The sequence below is a fragment of the Asparagus officinalis genome, chromosome 5 (assembly GCF_001876935.1).
Source record: "Asparagus officinalis chromosome 5, Aspof.V1, whole genome shotgun sequence".
NCBI classification, from domain to species: domain Eukaryota; kingdom Viridiplantae; phylum Streptophyta; class Magnoliopsida; order Asparagales; family Asparagaceae; genus Asparagus; species Asparagus officinalis.
Genome location: NC_033798.1, coordinates 81,662,123 through 81,682,367, shown reverse-complemented (window position 1 = coordinate 81,682,367; position 20,245 = coordinate 81,662,123). Strand labels below are relative to the sequence as shown.

The 20,245-nt window shown below is 37.7% G+C and overlaps 1 pseudogene; it reads left to right on the top strand.

Moving 5' to 3' along the window:
• Positions 1–18,795, top strand: part of LOC109839879 — a 27,937-nt pseudogene extending 9,142 nt beyond the window's left edge.

The following is a 20,245-nucleotide window of genomic DNA, read 5'->3' as shown; positions in this document are numbered from 1 at the left end:
CACTTGTGCATAAAAGTTCTCCTGGCAGTACAAAATTACAGGGCAAAAGAGAAAACACCAAATAAAGTAGAATCTCAGCCGGAAGTGTCACTCCTCAATCGCATACCCATTTGGTCAATGAAAACTCTCAATTAAGTGCTGAATTGATTCCGTCCATGGAGCTTTCAGTGTGCTCCAACTCAGGATTCAACCAATTATGTGCAGGATTTAGCCCATTATGCACTGTTCAGCAACACCCAGTTCAGTATAGACCTTGCACGTGCGCCACAACCCAGCCCATTATGCAGTATCCACAGCAGACTCTCCAATGTGAACTCTCAGCATCCTCTCACCCTAAATTTACAGGAAGTTTAAGCTATGTCCGAAAGGCATCCTCCAAGTGTCCAAAATTAAAATATTGATTAGGTATTTCCTGCATGTATGAGTAAGTGTCAAGTCAAATGTCAGACGAGTGTCTGAGAAATTGTTGGAGTGTGACAACTGGTGTTATCATGGTTACAACTTTATAGAGGCACCCATTCTGTAGCCCTTGATTGTGTTTGATTATGGAGTTTTTCAGGTTCTTTTCTTATGCTAGCTACCACTAAACCTTGTGTTAATTGGAACTGTTATATACTCGGACTTATTGTGCATATCCTTTGCGGACAGTAGTAAGTGAGTGCATCTTGTTTGTTTAGTATCTGAATGAAAATTAACATAAACAAGATGTTTCAATGAATTATTAAAATCATGTTTTTAGCCACTTGATATGATGTTTAGGTTGTAGATGGTAAAGTACTTGCAAATGTTGTAAACCACTTGTGAGTATTGGATGTTCATGATACATTTTCACTGTAATGGCTTATTTGCTTGTATAATAGTCCTTGTCGACGTATTAGTATGGTACATACAAACAGATGAATGGCACACGTCTAAATATTAAGAAGACATCTAAATCCAAGTATTTTCTAATGAATTAGCGATACACGTTCCATTTATGTTTCCCAGGACCGTGTTGTTTCTTTATTCATTTATATAAATGATCTATTAATTTATATCACTAAACTTTCTGATTTAATTCTAAATAAATATATTCTTGCATGTAATAATTTAGGTGTTACATTCTTTTGCAGGTCTGATGGAGGATCAACATCTGATGTTCGACGGATACGAAGAAGAAGCATTAGCATCACGCCTGAAATTGGTGATGATATTGTCAGGTTGATTTTTTTAATCTTTTTCATTTTTGTTTTAGCTACTCTATGGTAAGGTCTACAGTGTTTTCAGGTTAATTTCACATAAACCTCCTTTAACTGCAGGGGGTGTTGCACATAACCCCCTTGAACTTTGTTTATATCACATAGCCCCCTAGATCTTTGGGGTGTCTCACAAAATCCCCCCTAAACTTTGAACTTTTCTCACTGGAACCTCATACATGTAGTTTGCGAATAACTAAATTTTTCTCAAGAGAAAAAAATCTAAACTTTTGGAGAGAGGGTATGTCGCCTATAAATGACAAGTGACAGTTTTAAATTTTTTTTGTCAACGACATTTTAGTTATTAGCAAATACATGCAGGGGGGGGGGATCAGGTGAGATAAGGTTAAAATTCAGGGGTATTGTGAGGCACCCCAAAGTTTGGGGGATTTTAAGTGAGATAAATAAAGTTTAGAAGGTTTACGTGCGACAGCCCCTATAGTTCAGGGGGTTATGTGAAATTAACTTGTATTTTCCACCCTCTATAGCGACTCTTGCTGTCTCAATTTCTTCTTAAATTTTGTAAACTTGAATTCACTCATTTCTCCTATCGACTCCTTGAACTGATTTTCTCCAAAGGTCCCTTTTTTATCAGAATTACTTTTAAGTTTGTTTCCCCTGTCCTTGTTAATAGAAAATGCACATGTATTTCTAGATTACTTATTTGTTGATATAATTTTGGTATATTCTATCATGCATATTGTTAGAATAATATAAAACTGTAATCCTCGATCCTCACCATAACTTTAGAGTTTTGGTATAATGGTCAGAGGGACTTAATTTAAGATGGTATCAGAGCAACTCAGGTTCAAATCTCACCGGTCACATATTTAAAGCAGATTTTCTAAAGATTGACATCGCTACGTCGCTACGTGAGTCTAGGTTTCAGCCCATAAAAAAGAGCTTTCAACCTGTGGGGGCATGTTAGAATTAATATAAAACTATAATCCTTGACCATCACCATAACTTTGGAGTTTTGGTGTAATGGTCAAAGGGACTTAATTTAAGACATATTAAGACGTATGATCATTATGAATATGCATTCTTATATGTGGATATTGTTTTCTCGTAATGGTATTAAAAAATAGATAATTAATAGGTCCCATACTTCCTGATGAAAGAAAATATTCAATAGTCATAAATAATCACGTGTATGGACTTAACAAGTTGATTGCTAATTTTGAAAGGATGCAATTGAACCTGAATGGAGAAAGGTTATTGTATCTGACATGAACTCTGGGATAAACATTTTGTGTTGTTCTTGTTATATTGTATTACTATTCCATGCGATTATCAGCTTAAAGTGACATATGCAGACCTTTATTAAGTTTTTATTTGGCTTTGACTAGGTTATTCTCTATATTTGTTTATATATATATATATATATAAATATATATATATATATATATTACACACACACACCACACCACACACACACACATATATGTATGTATGATGTATATATATATATATAATATATATATATATAATATATATATATATATATATAATATATATATATATATATATATATATAAGAGAGAGAGAGAGAGAGAGAGAGAGAGAGAGTAATGTATATCCTTGTGGGTACCCATGAACAGTCGAGTCATAATGGACCCAGGCTCCAATCTGCGAAACCATTCAAAAGCGACCCCCTTGAGGGTACCAATGAACAGTCGAGTCATAATGGGATCGTTTTCCACTATGTGTCCAGTTTGCGCCTGGAAGTAGTAGTGTGGCTGGGTAGGAGAACCCTTGCCATTGAACTGTAGGAGGTCCAGCGGTTCGAACTTTGCTGGGTAGGAGACCGCATCCCATTCAATTGGATACGGTCTGACAACCCCCAGCTTGTTCACATGCTTCTGGAGCTTCAAGGCATCGAGTTGACTTTGGAGATCGTCAACCTCTTGTCTCTTGGTTATGGCCCGAAGATGACGCTCCTCTAGATGACTCGGATGAGGAGTGAGGAGGAGTAGGCACCCGCTCTTTGTGCTTCAAGGATTTATGCGAAGCCCGCGAAGTCCCTCTCTCTCTTCCTCTTCTTCTCGCTCAGGAGCTGCTCCAACATCTCCTTTAGGGAGTCGATGGTTGCTTGTTGCTCGTCGAGCCTCCTAGACATCTCCTCAGGGATGTCAGTCATGTGCACACTCACGTGCCTGCCTCGAATTGAGCTTGAAGTCTGCGACGTTGCCGTTGCCGAGCAATCGTCGTCGTCGTTGTCAGAGACGGACGTCAGACCGCGTGCCGGCAAACGGGGTGGCTACCCCCATTTGAGCGTGAGCGTGTTGGCGAGGTTCAGGCTGGCGAGGTTCGCCTGTCAGGCGAGATTGGTACAGTGTGCCTGCGCCTGTCTGGCGAGATGTTGCTTCGCTTTTCTGGCGAACTTGGGCCGCCAGCCGAGATTGGTGAGGTCCGCTTGTTTGACGAAGCCCTCTTGAACTGCAGAGTTCGCCGGGTACCCTTGGTTCCGCCAAATTGAGCACCTTGCTCACAGAGTGGGGCTCGCCTAAACTGGTAGGTGCGGTCGCGCCCGATTTGAGCGGTTCGCCAAAAATGGAAACCTGGCTCAAGAGGTTGGGCTCGCCTAAACTGCTAGGCTTGCCCGATTTGAGCGGTTTGCCAAAATCGGGAATCTGGCTCAAAGAGATGGGCTCGCCTAAACTGCTAGGCTCGCCTGATTTGAGCGGTTCGCCAAAAATGGGAACCTGGCTCAAGAGGTTGATTCCTATCAAGCCTGAATAATAATTCAGGCTGTCGTGGGGGATGAGGGATTGTGCCTCGAGACGAGCAAGAGCTTTTCGTCGCCGCTGTTTGGATCTTTTTGAACGAGGAGCGTTCATGTCGACGGCGGAGGCGTAGTCTGCGTCGACACGAATGGTTGATTCCTTTTGCACAGGAGTCTGCGAGGATCGTTCATCGACCCACCCAGCAGCTCCTAGACCCGCATTCTGGCAGGGCCACCCGCACGACTCTGCAGCCATCGCGAGATGTACTGCCGCCAGAAGAGGACGATTGTAAGTACCCCTCGAATTTGATCACAAGGGACTCAACCGTAGTCCCTGCAGCAACTTCGTCAAACTGCGCCACCACCAATTCATCTGAATGAACGGATTCTCCCACTGTGGTCGTCATCTTCTGTATGTGTAAATTTTGATCTCCCGAAAATAGGGAGCTTCGTTTGTATTAATAAGAAGGCTTATTACAAACTAATAAATCAAATGTTTACAACAGAAGCGGAGGGAAGGTCCTCTTTGTTTAACGTGGGTTCCTCGGTGGCGATAGGACGCCTCGCTCGGTGCTCGTGCCGAGTCTGCTTCCCTTGGACGATCCGATCGAAGTTGCTGCCGGAGCCTCTGTTCTCAAACGAGGGAGCCTTCGGCAAAGGTCCAGCTTCAACCTTTGGGAGATTAGCCCGCAAAATATGCAACAACCAATCCCCCCTTCACGCTGGCTGAAGATGGGTTTTAATAGGCAAGGGATAACATGGGCCATCCCTTGATTCATGGGATTTGACCACGTGAGGGAGACAGCTTGACTGCTCCTTGAATTATGGGATGTGACCACACGTCGTTCAGAGACGTCCTGCTGTTCATTCGTACCGTCAGTGGTCATTCGAAGAGCTGTGCTCTGCATCGCGCTACGTAGGAGTGGGAAAGCCCCTCCTCGTATGCGTGACAACGGCTGTCAGATGCTTGCGTGGATCTGACCAACCATCGAGCGTCGGCGGCTCTCGTCCCTTCGCCTGGACAACTGAGGTGAGCCGCATTTATGAGGGTGCAGGCTGTTTCGGCGCCTGTCCGCTCATTCGTACGGTGGACGACCATCTGACGGGCCTGGGGTATTGTGCCCTCTCCCTTGATTTGTGGGATTTGACCACTGATGTAACCGTTCCCATACTCCAAGTGGGCAGTTGACAGTGAGCTGGCGAGTCTGCAACTTGGGTCTGCAGGCGAGCTTAGGACTGCAGGCAGACTTGGGTCTGCAGGCGAGCTTGCAGGCGAACTGAGTCTGCAGGCGAGCTCAGGTGCGCAGGCAGACTTGGGTCTGCAGGCGAGCTAGCAGGCGAACTGGGTTTGCAGGCGAGCTCAGGTGCGCAGGCAGACTTGGGTCTTGATCGTGCAGGCGAAATTCGAGCTGCAGGCGAGCTCCTGAGCATGGATCGAAGAATAGGCCGTAACTTTCAAACCGTAAGTCGGAATTGGACGAATTATATATGAAAATCGCCTATCTCGACGAGATGGGGCCATCCGAACCAAGCCGAAGGCTTCGGTTCGCTTCCTCCGTTTCGCCAAATTCCTTACGGTTTGGGAGATATCTGTGTTTTCCCCTTTTTCTGCTATTTCGGGCGAGGTTTTAGCAGTTTTGTTCTGAACTTCTCTGATAAGGATTAAAGGCAATTTTTATTGCCTACATCAACATTGTTCGGGCACCAACTAGTCTCGATTCAATCATGTGCAGCTCGTGAAATAAACTTAAATCCTCTCGCATAGTTGCTCATAAACTAATTTTTCCGTCGCGCATCCAGCTTGTCAAAGAAGATCTTGAAGCTGCATTTGTCCATGCTACCTCTTGAAGTTATCCCTAATATGTCGCAAACAATAGCGATGTTGATGTGGCGACGGAAAATATCATTGGAGTGCTATTGGAATTCCTTTCATCCTATCAGATATTAATGTAATCAACCACATTCGCACACTAGGGATATGATATCTAATGCATGTAAAAAATAATGCCAAATTTTTCATATTTTCAACATCAACCATTGCAAGGGCCAAAGGAAATAAACCGATATTTGCGTCTACTCCGGTTATAATAAGCAAAACGTCTTTGTATTTACCGTACAAGTGAGTGCCGTTAATGCTAAGAAGAGGACGATAATATCTGAATTCCTCGATACAGGGCCCAAATGTCCAAAATACACTTGTGAACCGACTATCCTTGCCATCAACAGAGCTTCGCAGGTACCGTCGTGGGCCTCCCGTAGGGCTTCCTGTGCTTCTGTCGTTGAGAGACATCGAAGCAACGTGTCGTCGTACGATCTTCAATACAATGCCTTTATTGTTGTATCGTAGTAGAATCTCGGTGGGCGTCTACGAACAAAATCTCGTTTTTTAACGTCTTCAGGTAGTATACCGTACAAGACGTAGTCGAAGCGCCAATCTCTTGATGATACTTAGTACACTGTCCCCAGATTTTCTTTTTTGAGTGCTTCAAGATAATATGGTAAGATCTCATAAGATTTGTCCCAATCTTCGAATATTTTTATCATCGCCTTCCTCCGAACATTCCAATACTTATTGTATGATACATCCAAGGTGGTCACTCTATGCACTAAAAGACGAATATCCTTTGGTCTTAGATCAAAATCCTTCTTTAGTTTAGACATAATCCATCGATATATAAAAGAGACGGATGCGTGTTTATGATTCATCTCTAATCGAGGATTGTTACATGTGTGAAGGCTGTTGTAGTATGTTATTTTAAATTGCTCGCCTACTCTTACACCCAAACGTGAATTAAACTTCCAATGATATTTTACATTGCTGTCGTGGTGCCCATCACTATCTTCTTCATCCCTATTTTTACGGTGAAACAAACTACATTATAGCTTGTTGCATTGTTTTTTGTCTGTCTAAACTTGTATTTTTTGGATGGCCCACAAACGAAACGCATGAATCAATTTCTCATAGCTTTCAAATAGATCGTCATTTATGAATGAGAAGTCATCGCCTTGTGCATCATTAATTACATTAGTACCGATAGGAATACTTTTCATTATGGAGTTATCAACCCATTCTTCTTTATGAAGTTCATCGGGCGGCGGGTTCTCTAACACGACATACTCATTGTTAGAGTAACATATGTCAATATATTAGTTGTCCCCTTTATCACGATATATCAAACACGTCATGCTATTGATTTGTATGCCATCCTCTTCATCCTCCTCGGGTTCGACACTTGCATTATCATATTCTATCGTCATTCCTGTGAAAGACATTATATCTTGATGGGGAGCGCTATCATTGAAGGCATTTGAAGTGCCCACAAGCGAAGGACCGTTCAAGTATTGTGACTGTGTCCATCCTATATCATGTTGCGGAGATAAAAAGCTGGCGGAGTCAACTTCAAGGTCCTCCAACATGCGAGAGTATACTCCATCGTAATTCACCGATTTGTCCAAATTTTTATGATGCTTTTCAATAAATAATTTCACTGAACGCTTCTCGTCATGCAATATTCCAATAAGACTCATATCGTAGTCACTTGAGATTTGAATGTCGCTTGTTCTGTTTCCCGTAACAGGATAATTACAAATAACATTGATGTGATACTCACATGGATTGGTTAATGTAAGTTTGTGTAAGTTATTAACCAATTCATCGAAAGTACATGATTTTGATATAAACAACGACTTCGTCACACCTCCTTCATAAACGGGCATATTATTCTTGAGATAGTTTATCTTTCCATCATATGAACAAAGAATTACGATTCGATCGTTCATCGTTACCTCTGAAGAGTAAAAAAAACCAAATCAACAGTACAAAAAACACAAAAAATATTACTTACCATTAAATCCTCTAATATCGATTTTAGACATCCATAATTTTAACCAAATGTCAAACATTTATAATACACTAACTTTTACAATTGTCGATAATTTTCCCTCTTAACTTCATACACAAATATCTTTAATTTTTCTTCACCAAAATTCATAAATATTTTAAAATTTATTTCACAATCTAAATTTAAACAATTTATTAGCATGAAATAGTGAGAATATGTAAAAAATTAGGAGAATTTTTTAAAAAGATTTTACCTAAAATTTATCAATGTCCTAATTTCCGGTGAACTCCGGTGGTGACGGCGGCGGGATCGACGATCGCTGGTGATCAATGCGGCGGCGACGACAACAGTGGCAGCGGGGGGCGGCGGTATAAAAGGTTGAGGATTTGAAGGAGCCAAGAGAGGGAGGGCTACAATTATCGGGTAAACGCGATAAGAAATCGCGTGGGCCTTATATAGGCACTGCCCTAACTCCACGTGGAGTTGCAGGCTAAATTCCAGAGAGCGATTCACGGGACTAGAAATCCCGTGAAGCTTTGGCTTCCTTAATCAACACACTAATGGAGGGCTTAAACTACATGAGATTTGAAATCCCGTGAAGTTTTTGATGTTTTTTCGCCATTTTCGATTCAGTTTCAGCCAACTAGCTGAAACTGAGTCGAAAATGACAATTATTTTTAAAATAGGTCGTTTTTTGAAAATAAGTTTGTAAATGGGTCTATTTATAAAAACTGTCCTTGAAATAATATCTATGTTTTAAAGAATTCCATGTTAAAAATGGATTAACTTAATTTTGCTATTACTTAAAATTTGTCATATTGATGTTCTCAGGGCTGTCCGAGCTATGAATGAAACATTGAAGAAAAATCGTCTCTTAAGTGATCATGGTGATGAAAGTCCTAGTTCATATTCTCCAAATGAGAAGAACTCAAGTGATCCAGCAAAACATGTATGTTTCTTATGTCAACTTCTTATTTAAGTCATCAGAATCGACAGTTATGATAATGGAAACTAATCATATTAATGTATCATGCACTCAGTACATCAATTTGCACATGTATATGTGTGCATGTTTATGAGTAATGTAACTAATGTTAGATATGCATGCTGTCTTTAGTTAACCAAATCCTGCTTAAAGAAGTTTACAGTTTAAGCTTAGTCTTGATTTGTGATTATCTTATACATCATGTGTTGAAATTCTCCTGCCTATGAATGCATAATTTTCATAATAAAAAAATTGACAATATTGTAGTTTTTTTGACTCGTGATTTATTGGATATATCCAAGAACACCAAATCTTTGATAAAATTTTCTAAAGTATATATAGTGATTGTCGATTAGGATTTGCGTTTCTCATATCCCATTGCCCTTTTCCCCAGAACACTGATTAAATATGTAATCTTTAAAAATCTAATTTCTTGTTAAAAAATGATTCTGAATATCTTATTACTAAAAAGGAAGGCTCTATGCGTAACCTGACTACTAGCAGCAAAATACGGAACAAAAAGGGGGATTAGAATAGCCACTAAATGCACCTGTTAAGCAAAGGATAAGAATATGGTTAATTGGGCTAGGAAGAGTGAAAGTAGGCCTAGTAGCTTGGTCGGAAGCAATTAAGAAGGATATGGTAATTGTTAACTTAATAGAGGTCGGAGGAGATCACTTAATAAAACAAAATGGAAGAATATGATACACATAGCTAGTCCCAAAAATTTAGGATAAAGGCTTTGTTGTGGTTGCTATTTATTGTAAATGATATAATTTACAGGTGATTTGTAGTCCTTAATTGGAAAGTGAATTATCTACTTCATTTCCATTACCTGCTGTAACTCCGCCAGATGGTCCCGCTTTATTTATACTACCGGTACTACATGTCCCACGCTAGGATAAAGGAGGAGGGTTGCATTAGGTAGCCAACTTTTAGCATAAATTACAATTGGATCTATATGATAATAGTCATAAAGATAGTCAACATAAATTTTGGATAAAGACGTTGTTGTTGTTGCAGTATTTCTGTTACCTGCTGGATTGGGCGGATTTTGTTTATAAGTTACATCTATTTGATAGGAAGCAATCTCCCTTGCAGTTTTGCTTAGCATAATTTTGATATTAATATTCTCAAAACGTTTAATTATTGTTGATTTGAGAAATACACTGGAAATTAAATTCCTTGTGGTTGTATGTTGCTTCCATGGTTGCCACTTTATGTTTCCTTGCTAAGAGTTTTACCTTGGGCAAAGTCTGATAAATCAGAAAAATTTAATCTTGTTTAACTTCCATTGCTTCAGCTTGTACTGTACTGGACTTCACATTTGGGGTAGACGAGTCAGCCATGAATTGGCTTGTGTGATCTTTCACTGTTACTTCCCTCATCTTGGTGATTTTCACTAAAATTTTTGTTTGGTATTTAAAATCAGATAAGTTTTAGGGTTCTAAGAAGATACCTCAGTACATGTTCCCAGACATTTAGTATTTCATGATGATACTTCGTTGTGCCATTAAGCTCCGCTTATTTCAAATTCTTTGTAGGAAATTTCCAAGCCTCTGAAACACCATTCCTATTTCAATGGACACATCTACATATCGCAAAGTACATGGCCAATGACATCCTCTCATATTAATGCATCAGCTGATGTTCCCAAGTAACCAAGCAACTAATTTACTATTGTGAATAAATATCAAGCAACTTCTGTTTATGAGTTTATCTAATGGCCTTTTGCATTTGCTTTCCTTTTCTATTCAGATGTCTGCAAAGTGAAATTTTTTGATCAAGATGTTGCATTTTTTGGCATTTAAGTATGCTTGAAACTTTTAATTAGTTCCAATCTATTAATGTGTAAGTTATATCTAAATGGTTTCAGGATGATGTGGCTGGATGTATATCTGGTACATTTAGCAGAAAGCTAACAAATTCAACTCAGAAGGCAATATCATTGCCTTCATCACCCCATGATAGGGGTCAGACTTCTGAGAGAAGTGGAGCTTCTGATTTTCTTCAAGAAGATATGATGTCAACATGGAACAAAGTGTTGCAGTCTTCTGCATTCCTAAACAAGCCCTTGTTACCTTTTGAAGAATGGAACATAAGTTTCTCCGAGTTTCTTTCTTTCATTTCATTCTCACTACCTATGTCATGTAGGTGGTTAGTTTGTTTTATTTTTTTACTAGTACTCATCACATAGCACGCCTGCAACCTACTTACGTCTCTAGTTTGTTTAGTTATATATTGATAATATGACTTACAAATTTAGTCAGCACATGCTTGCACACAAAGGCGGAATCATGTATGTGTTAACAAAATCATAAAAAAATAATTAAAGAACATCACTTATGTGTGATTTGATCTGAAGCTTTTCCCTGTGAGTATGCTCTGCAAGTGCACCAGCCTTCAGCCTAATCCCTGGTCAGGAGAAGCGTGGGACCTTAGTTAGGTTTAGGAGTTGAAGGCTAATCCCTGGTCAGGAGAAGCATGGAACCTTTGTTAGGTTTAGGAGTCCATCAACATGAGAATAGCTCTCTTTCAGAAAAAGGTTTAAAACTTTTGATGACTTTCACATGTCATGGCTGTGTCATATTTTTAGGCCATCCTGGTGAACTGGGCAGCCTAGTTTCCGATGTGAGACAAATACCAAAACCTGTTAATGACTAATGGTCATTCTGCATAAATTTAATTAATTAATTGATAATATTAGTTTAATGGCAAATTTATTATCTAAACATTGTCACCTTAAGGGGGTGTTAGTCAATTGAGACATTTTCATGCAAAATGGGATAATTGTTAAAGTGGAATAATTTTTCGCTAGTAGGATATTTTAGTGGGGTAAATAGGAACAATTTTGTGAAGCGGGATATTTTGATAAAATAACATGAAATAAATTTTTATAATCATGAAATATATATTTATGCATTTTGAAGATATAAATACTATTTATGTATTTTGAACTTACTATTATTAATTGATAATTACTTACAAGAATGTTTTTTACTATTAAATAACTTTTTGTTAGACTATAAGATATTGACAATTATTATTATAATGATGGTCTAATGATTTACTATTAAATAACTTTTTGTTAGACTATAAGATATTGACAATTATTATTATAATGATGGTCTAATGATGGTGATAACCATAATAGGAAACAATTATTATTATAATGATGGTCTAATGATGGTGATAACCATAATAGGAAAGAAGTAAAGAAAAAATAAAAAATAAAAAATAACAAAATCAATTCGAGTTCTAGTTTTTTACTACTTAGTTTCAAGCTAAAACTTGGAATAATTTGAGAGACTAGAACTCTCATTTTTATATAGAAAAATGAAAAAGGTGGGATAATTTTGTACCATTATCCTAATTCTAGTTTTGTTAGAGTTCTACTTGACTAACACTGTAAAAATTTGTTCTAGTTTTAGTTCTATGTGACTAACACCTTAAAAATTTATCCCACAGATTATCCCATTTCCAATTTTAAGTTCTAGGTGACTATGCCCCCCTAAAAGTATTTACCATGATATGAGGCATTTATATTAAAACGTTACCTTTACATGGACTTATTTCCATGCATAATGATATGAGGCCTTAAAAGTTTTGTTGAAGTGACCTAGTTGCCATATTATTCGATCCTAAAGGACCCATTGCACCATGAACTAAGAGCCCTTTCAAATATGGTATTGAGAAAACGAATATAATAAATGATATTTTTAAAACGGTTGTCAAGCCAATAGTGGATAGTACTATCAGAATATAAAATAATAACCCTCAACTCTTACCACAACTTCGGAGTTTTGGTGCAATGGTTAGGGAATTTCACGCCACGAATTTAAAGTGGATTTTCTAAAAATTGACACCGATGTGTGAGCCCAAGTTTCAACCCATAAAAAGGATGCTCAACCTGCAGGGGCATGTTAAATATAAAAAAATAACCATCACCACAACTTTGGAGTTTTGGTGTAATTGTTAGGGACTTCTAGAAGTACTTTATAATTCCCTTGGGAAACTTGTGGTGATCAATATGAGCATGCTGGGTTTCCATTTAGAGATCCATTATTTCTTAGATGCACTGAGGTGGCCCTACAATTTTCTGGTTATTTTGTTAATTAACAAGATTTGCAGTGATAAGTATACTTAAATAACAAAGTTGAAACACATAAAAGATTATGGGAGAAGCATCCATGCAGACACCTGGATGGATATCTTGGAGTAAAAGATTATAAGCATTTTTCTCGACCCCCTACAAGGAGTCAAGTCAAGGGTTTTTACCTTCTAACTTAGTCTGTGCTTATTTATTTATTTATTCATTTATGGGTTTTCAAGAGTGGGAGGTCTCATTCATTTGGTTATCTTAACTCACTTATTGAGGACATTTTTATGTTTGTTAGTAAGTTAGAGTAGTGATTGTTTCTCATCTTCAGGTTTTTTCGGGGAGGTTTTCCGAGGCATATGGAATGGTACGGATGTTGCGATCAAAGTTTTTCTTGAACAGGATTTAACCACTGAGAACATTGAAGACTTCTGCAATGAAATATACATACTGAGGTATTACTTATTACCATTAGAAACATTATTTTGTATTTCTTTCTTTACATCCTTCTGCTGATTTTTTTTTAAATAACTTTTCAGCCGCCTTCGACATCCAAATGGTATTCGTCTTCATCCAACTTAAACCTAAGTTCATCTATCTGACTTTTTTAGTGTCTTATTGATTCAATGAAGTTCTTTGCCACGTCATTATCTTTTCTCTAGGTATGAACATAATTAAATGTTAACTGTTTGGTGCAGTTATCTTATTCCTCGGCGCATGCATTACACCTCCTCACTTGTCAATGGTGACTGAGTACATGGAAATGGGCTCTTTATATTATCTGATACATATGAGCGGGCAGAAAAAGAAGCTCAGTTGGCGGAGAAGATTGAAAATGCTACGTGATATCTGCAGGTAAATATCATTACATTTATACCTTTTCCTCTACATATTCATATTTACCTTCCACCTTTTTCTTGCTCGTTCCTCATTTTCTTTTTTTCTATTGGTGGTGACGTTTCTAAATTTGGACCACCAGACTAGAGAGCTATTGTTATTATAGTCTACTTACTTTTGATAGAGATAATTATAATACAATTACTTAGCAGAATTTATTCCTATATTTGCATTCATTATGGGCATGTAGTGATTTTCTCGCATTAAAAGCCCGATTATATGTATTCTCCATATGCTTGGCATATTATGTCTGATCTATGTGCTGGCACGTGGAAGTAATTTTACTAGGTCAAGCGGCATACATGGTTCAAACTTCTACCAGGTGTTGACCTGAAGCTTTCTATTACAAACTGGTAATTATGGACAAGAGTTGATTTAATATAAAACCTAAGAGTAGCAACTACTAAATGAGCGTGGAGACTATGATTTTTGCATTGAGAAATTGAACCTGCAAATTCCTCTATGCTATATAAAAGAACTTTTATTGGAATGGGGGGATGACAAATTCTGGTACAAGGAATTGCATTTATCTCATAAGGAACAATATGAATCAAACACAGGCTCAGAGTTGCGATAACGTGATATAGCAGCCTTTAGTGGCTCTATAGGCAATTTCAGTTATCAAATAGCAACTTACTGGTGAAAGAATCTAATATTTGTAGGTTTCCGTCCGGGCAAAAGTATTCATAGGGTGTTTATGCCCTTTATTAAACATCGGGCAATTGTTTCGGGTTTTGCCCATCAGACTTTGCTGCCAATGATTTTAAATAATGTACTTGTTACAGTATAAACTTATAAGCCTCACCTCACCATGAGGCACATATTTAAGATGGATTTTGAAAAAAATGGAGTTTGGTGTAGTGGAAGGGAAAGTTGGTGTCGGAGGAACTTACATTCAGATCCCATCAGGCACACATTTAGTCGGATTGAAAGAAAGGTACCACTTTGTAAAATAGCCAGGTATCTGTCCATCTGGGAAGGACGCTCAACGTAAGAGGTTATGTTAGAGTATAATATTATAAACCTCAAACTGTACCAGACTTTTGTAGTTTTGGTGTATTGAAGGAACTTTAAGAGTAGTAATTTTGGACTTTTCCGCATTAAGCCTTGACTATATAAGAAAACGATTTTGGTTATCTTAACTGTTTTTTTTCCTTCTGTGGAGATAAGGTCATCATATTCTTTTATCTGTAAAGTACTATCTGGAAAAACTGTCATACTTATATATATTGAATCAGAATATCATCGACAACTTACCGACAATTTTCTATTGAATCAAAATATCATCGACAACTTACCAACAGTTGTATGTTGTTTCCAACTTCCCAAAGAGCCAAAATGAGTTTAATGTGTATGTGAGTTTCAATCACCAAAACTCAAACTTATGCTTTTGGCAAGAATTGCCTTCTCCTCTCAACAACTGCCTCACACGTGGACTTTTGGTGAAATTTACATTATAAGTGATTATACCCATCTTCAGAATTTAAAAACACGTGAAGGTACTGGTGGGAGCTGCAACCTGATTAATCATGTAGGATTTGTATTTCAAACATCAGTTCTTTTATCTATCTGATGCCTTTAATGCACCTGCATGTAAGCTGGTCGGATTCCATAACTCACTTGCTGACATATTCTTGTCTCTATCATGGATTATGGAAGGGTCGTCTGGTTTGCTTAACTATTGATCTACTCAATTTCAATTGGAGTTTTTCATACTATGTTATTGAATGAAATCTTAAAAGCTTTCAGCACTATCTATTCTCATGAATAGCTTTTGTGTTATGTACAATCACATAGTATATTTGAGAGAGAAGAATATGATGGATAACAATATCTGGTCATTTGGTCAACCAATATCTTCTAATCAACTTAGAGTATTCATTCAACTTACCTAAATTGAAGCAAAATTTATCATTTTTCCTTTTGAAGTGTATACTCATTGCTGTTTATGCAAATTGCGGGGTGCAATCTATAAGCATAAGAAATCCTGTTGTGCATAAGAATTCAAACTCTTAATGTGCGCATGTCAATAGAGTAAACAATTACATCTTATGATTTCGCTAATCTTAGCTTGGTAATGAACAATCAGATGCCAACCTCTACCCCTTCACTTACCTTCTCATTCATCCATTAGTTGCCATACACTTTTGAGAACTGTTGAGAAAGATTTCCCCCGTCTTTCAGTGTTTGCGGAAGGAGTGTTCATAAAATACCTTAGGAAAAGTTTCACCATCGGTTATGATTGCCTGACAACTAAAACAATCTTCCTCATTCTGAAGAACACCGAGGCAAAATTTTTGGATAATTTTCCAGTATTACTCTATAATTTTGTTCAACTAATAATTTTTACAAATTCCTACTTATTATCCTAGAATAATGCACAGTTATATGAAGATTAATGCAGACCAAGGCGGGGGCTCCTATCCGAAAGTAAAAGGCTCTCGAATGTGTCACCTTTGATGCCAATCCGCATCGGATTGGAAGTTACGAGGTTCTTGGTATTGTGAACTTTGGCGGTTATCTGAATCTGATGATATGATCGAGATCTGAAAGGGGAAGTGGGTAGATTTTAAGTCTTTGTTTACTTTCCAGAGTCGTTCAGATATGTTGGGGAGCTAATTGAACCTCAAGCGATGTTGTAAGGCCTTGGCGGAGCTTCATCAGAGGAGAGGAATCAGTGACAGCTTGGCGGGGTGATATTGTAACTCATTGGAGGCCGATCAGAGGAGTTTCGAGGTTGCCAATACTAGATATGATTGCGATAACTCATCGGGGATACGTTGTGAGCATGAAGGAGTGCTCCTCAATATAGACAGTCGCCGATGAGGTGTGAGTAGTGCAGGGGTTTACTGTTCAACCGTGCATGGTACTCTGATTTTAGAGTTCTAGGGTTTTTCGGTTATTTTGCTTGAGTTGGATGTTGTGGATTCTTTTGGAGGGATTGATCGAGAAGGATAATTGGAAGGAGAGAGGGTTTTGATAGATACTAGGCCTCACACACCCAAGGGCTTCACACTCTGAAAGGGCAATTCACGTGTCAAAAAACAAGTAAATCAGAACTCTCATAACTCAATATATTTATTAATCAGTGCTATTCTCATGGAGAATTACGCCTTATTTTTAGAAAAGAAAAGCATCTAAATATTTAAGGAAGCAAATTAAAATCATAATCAATTCTAAACCTAACATAACAAAAAGATGCAATTAAATAAAATCTTAACTAAACTAGAAGGAGATCTCAAAAGCAAATCCTAAGGAAATCCTAACTAACAAAAGAAGCTTACATAGAATAAAATCAAATCCTACAAAAAAGTTGAGAGCCTAGTAAATTCTAATTTCATCAAATGGATGGTTCACGATCGTTCTTCACCAAAGATTATGTGGTAAAGTTCCATTTAACTTTAGGTTGATCATCAAAAGAAAAATCTTACTATGAGGAGACGAGATTAGTTATTGATAATCCTGTCATTCTTCACATAAGATTCACACCAGAAAGTTCATGATCAATCATTCTAATGGATTATCTTCTGAAGTATATCATAAATTACTTTCAGTTCGAGCTCCAATATTTCCCCCCTTCGATGAATGTTTCTGTTTAGGTTCCAGAGACAAATAATCAGATGACATCGTAAAATTGTTTTTTCCCCTCCTTTTATTCTGTCATACGTGCTTATACTGTGTGAACCTGCTGTACTAGGCAATGGATGTGATTTTGCATCAGAGATTTTATGGGATAATTTTGAATTTAGATATATCATGTTCATACGCAGACAACAGCTCTTTGGTCTTTTAATGCTTCTTGCAGCATATGGCATATAAGTTGATTTATTTTATGAGTATCTAAACGTTCTCTCTGTGATCCAGGGGTCTAATGTGCATTCATCGGATGAAAATTGTCCATCGCGATCTAAAAAGTGCGAACTGCCTTGTAAATAAACACTGGACTGTTAAGATATGTGATTTTGGACTTTCACGGGTTATTACGGATGACCCCTTGAGTGATAACTCCTCAGCAGGCACTCCTGAATGGATGGCACCTGAACTAATTCGCAACGAGCCATTCACTGAGAAATGTGATATTTTCAGTCTTGGTGTCATAATGTGGGAGCTCTGCACTCTAAATAGGCCATGGGAAGGTGTACCACCAGTTCAAGTAAGTCATTTCTCTATGCTTTTTGTACAACATCCATCACTTACCCTCAAATAAGAAACATGTACTGAAAGGATCCTTTGTTCCCTTCTGTTCATAGGTTGTATATGCTGTGGCTAATGAGGGATCACGGTTAGAGATCCCTGAAGGGCCCCTTGGCAAGCTGATCTCAGGTATTATTTTCTAGGATTATTTATATTTCGTTACCCAGTTGGGTATGGTATAGTTGCACAAGTAACCCTGGGGTTTATGCGTCTACATGAAATACCCAGAGATTACTGATTGAGATTATATAGGTAACCCTAACGAAAGTAAGTTTAGGAGTTACTCAGGGTTACTTGTCTGATTTTAGTAAGTAATCTTAGGTTTATCTGTGTAGATACACAACCCTCAGGGTCACCCTTGTAATTACATCATGCTACAGGGTAATGGCATTAAACAATTCTATTTTCTAGCAGAATTGGGGGCTATAAAAAATTTGCTTCTGAAGTTATTGCATTCAGGCTTACTTATTGCATTACTTTCATAGATTGTTGGGCAGAACCCAATGAACGGCCAAGCTGCCAAGAGATCCTCACTCGCTTGCTTGACTGTGAGTACACTCTCTGCTGATTTTACCATTAATTCATGTATGTACAGAAGTTTTAGAGACATGGACCTTTTACCAGCTTGAGCTGTAAATTAGTTTCTACTTGAGAGTAAAACATGTTTTTGCCCCTCATTCTCTTTAGTTGCCACAGCAATCAGAATTTGTGATCTTTCTCAATGTTACAATGTATAAGTGAAATGCTACGCTGTACCTTTCGTATGATTCCAGAAAAATAATAAAAGATGATGCAATCTCCAATCACTATTTTAATAACCCGAAGCTTTGTTCTGTAACTCAAGGCTCTAGACGCTCACCTTTGAATATGCAGAAAAGTAGGAGTGTACTTTGAAGATATATTTGTATATAATATAAGAACCTTGAAATGGAAGGCTGATGTATTTGTTCAACTAATCCACAAAACCGTGACAGGTCTATGAAATAACAGGACATGTAATCCTGGGTTCTACATGTCAGTTTATGTATACGTACTAACATAATTGTGTGTGTTTGCGCGCGCATGCATATATGTTACGTTGACACAACTAGACGCCAATTGACCAAGAATTCTCTTAGAATTTGATAAATGGAACTTATATTCCATGAGTAGTGTTAAAGCCCCTAATCATTACATCAAACTTCAAAGTTGTGGTAAAGGTTAATGGTCATATTTAACATGCCCCCACATGTTGCACGCCCTTTATATGAGCCAAAACCTAGGTGACACAACGGTATCAATTTTTAGAAAGTTCGTTTTCAATTTGTGACCGGTGAGATTTGAACCTGGTTTGCTTTGATATCATATCGAAGTACCTGACCATTACATCAAAACTCCAAAGTTGTGATGATGGTTAAAAATTATATTTTTATATTCTAACAAGTAAGATTGAATAAAGCATCAGTATTCAGGTTGCATCTTGTATGTGGTTGGCGACACCTTGATGGAATTAGATTGTGAGGAATGTGAATTTCAAGGCATTAAACTCTTATTACACTGCTTTGTTTGACACTTCGAGTTCCCAACTGTTAGAATATAGCAGTCTAGTCCTTTGGTGAACTTGTATTGATGTGTTTTCATGAATTAATAGGAAAGGTGTGATTTCTTTTTCCCTCTGAAATTATAAATATATACTCAGGAGTAGTGATAAATGGCATAATGAAAATGGTGACAAGCATCAGAGCGGCAATGGTGATGGTAGTAAAAATGGTGGCAGTGACAGTATATTATGGATTGGGATAACAGCAGATTATTTTGGTTTGGGATACCAGCAGTGGGGAGTGAAAGGGTCCATATATTCCTTTATGTTAGAACTTTTAACGGTGTGTACATATTCGGAGAAACTAACATTTGCAATCCACTCTTCTAAATAAAAAGAATTACTGTTCATGCTACAGTAAATACTGAAGTGAACTGAGCCGTCCGCAATCGAAGTTACTGTTTATTTTATAGTATTTATTTATTGTAGCATAAATAATAAATCAGATCCGAGTCTCTACACTTAAAACTACTATTTATTCTACAGTAATTTACTGTATTATAAATAGTAAAACAAATTAAATGTATTAAAACGAGAATACTCCTTCAAGTATAGAGGGGTATATATGATTTTTAAATTAAATGTATTAAAATTTAGATCATTCTTTAAGTATATAGGAGTAGATATGATTTTTAATTTTAAGCGTACAATAATTAAATCAAATGTGTTAAAATTTAGAGGAACCCAAG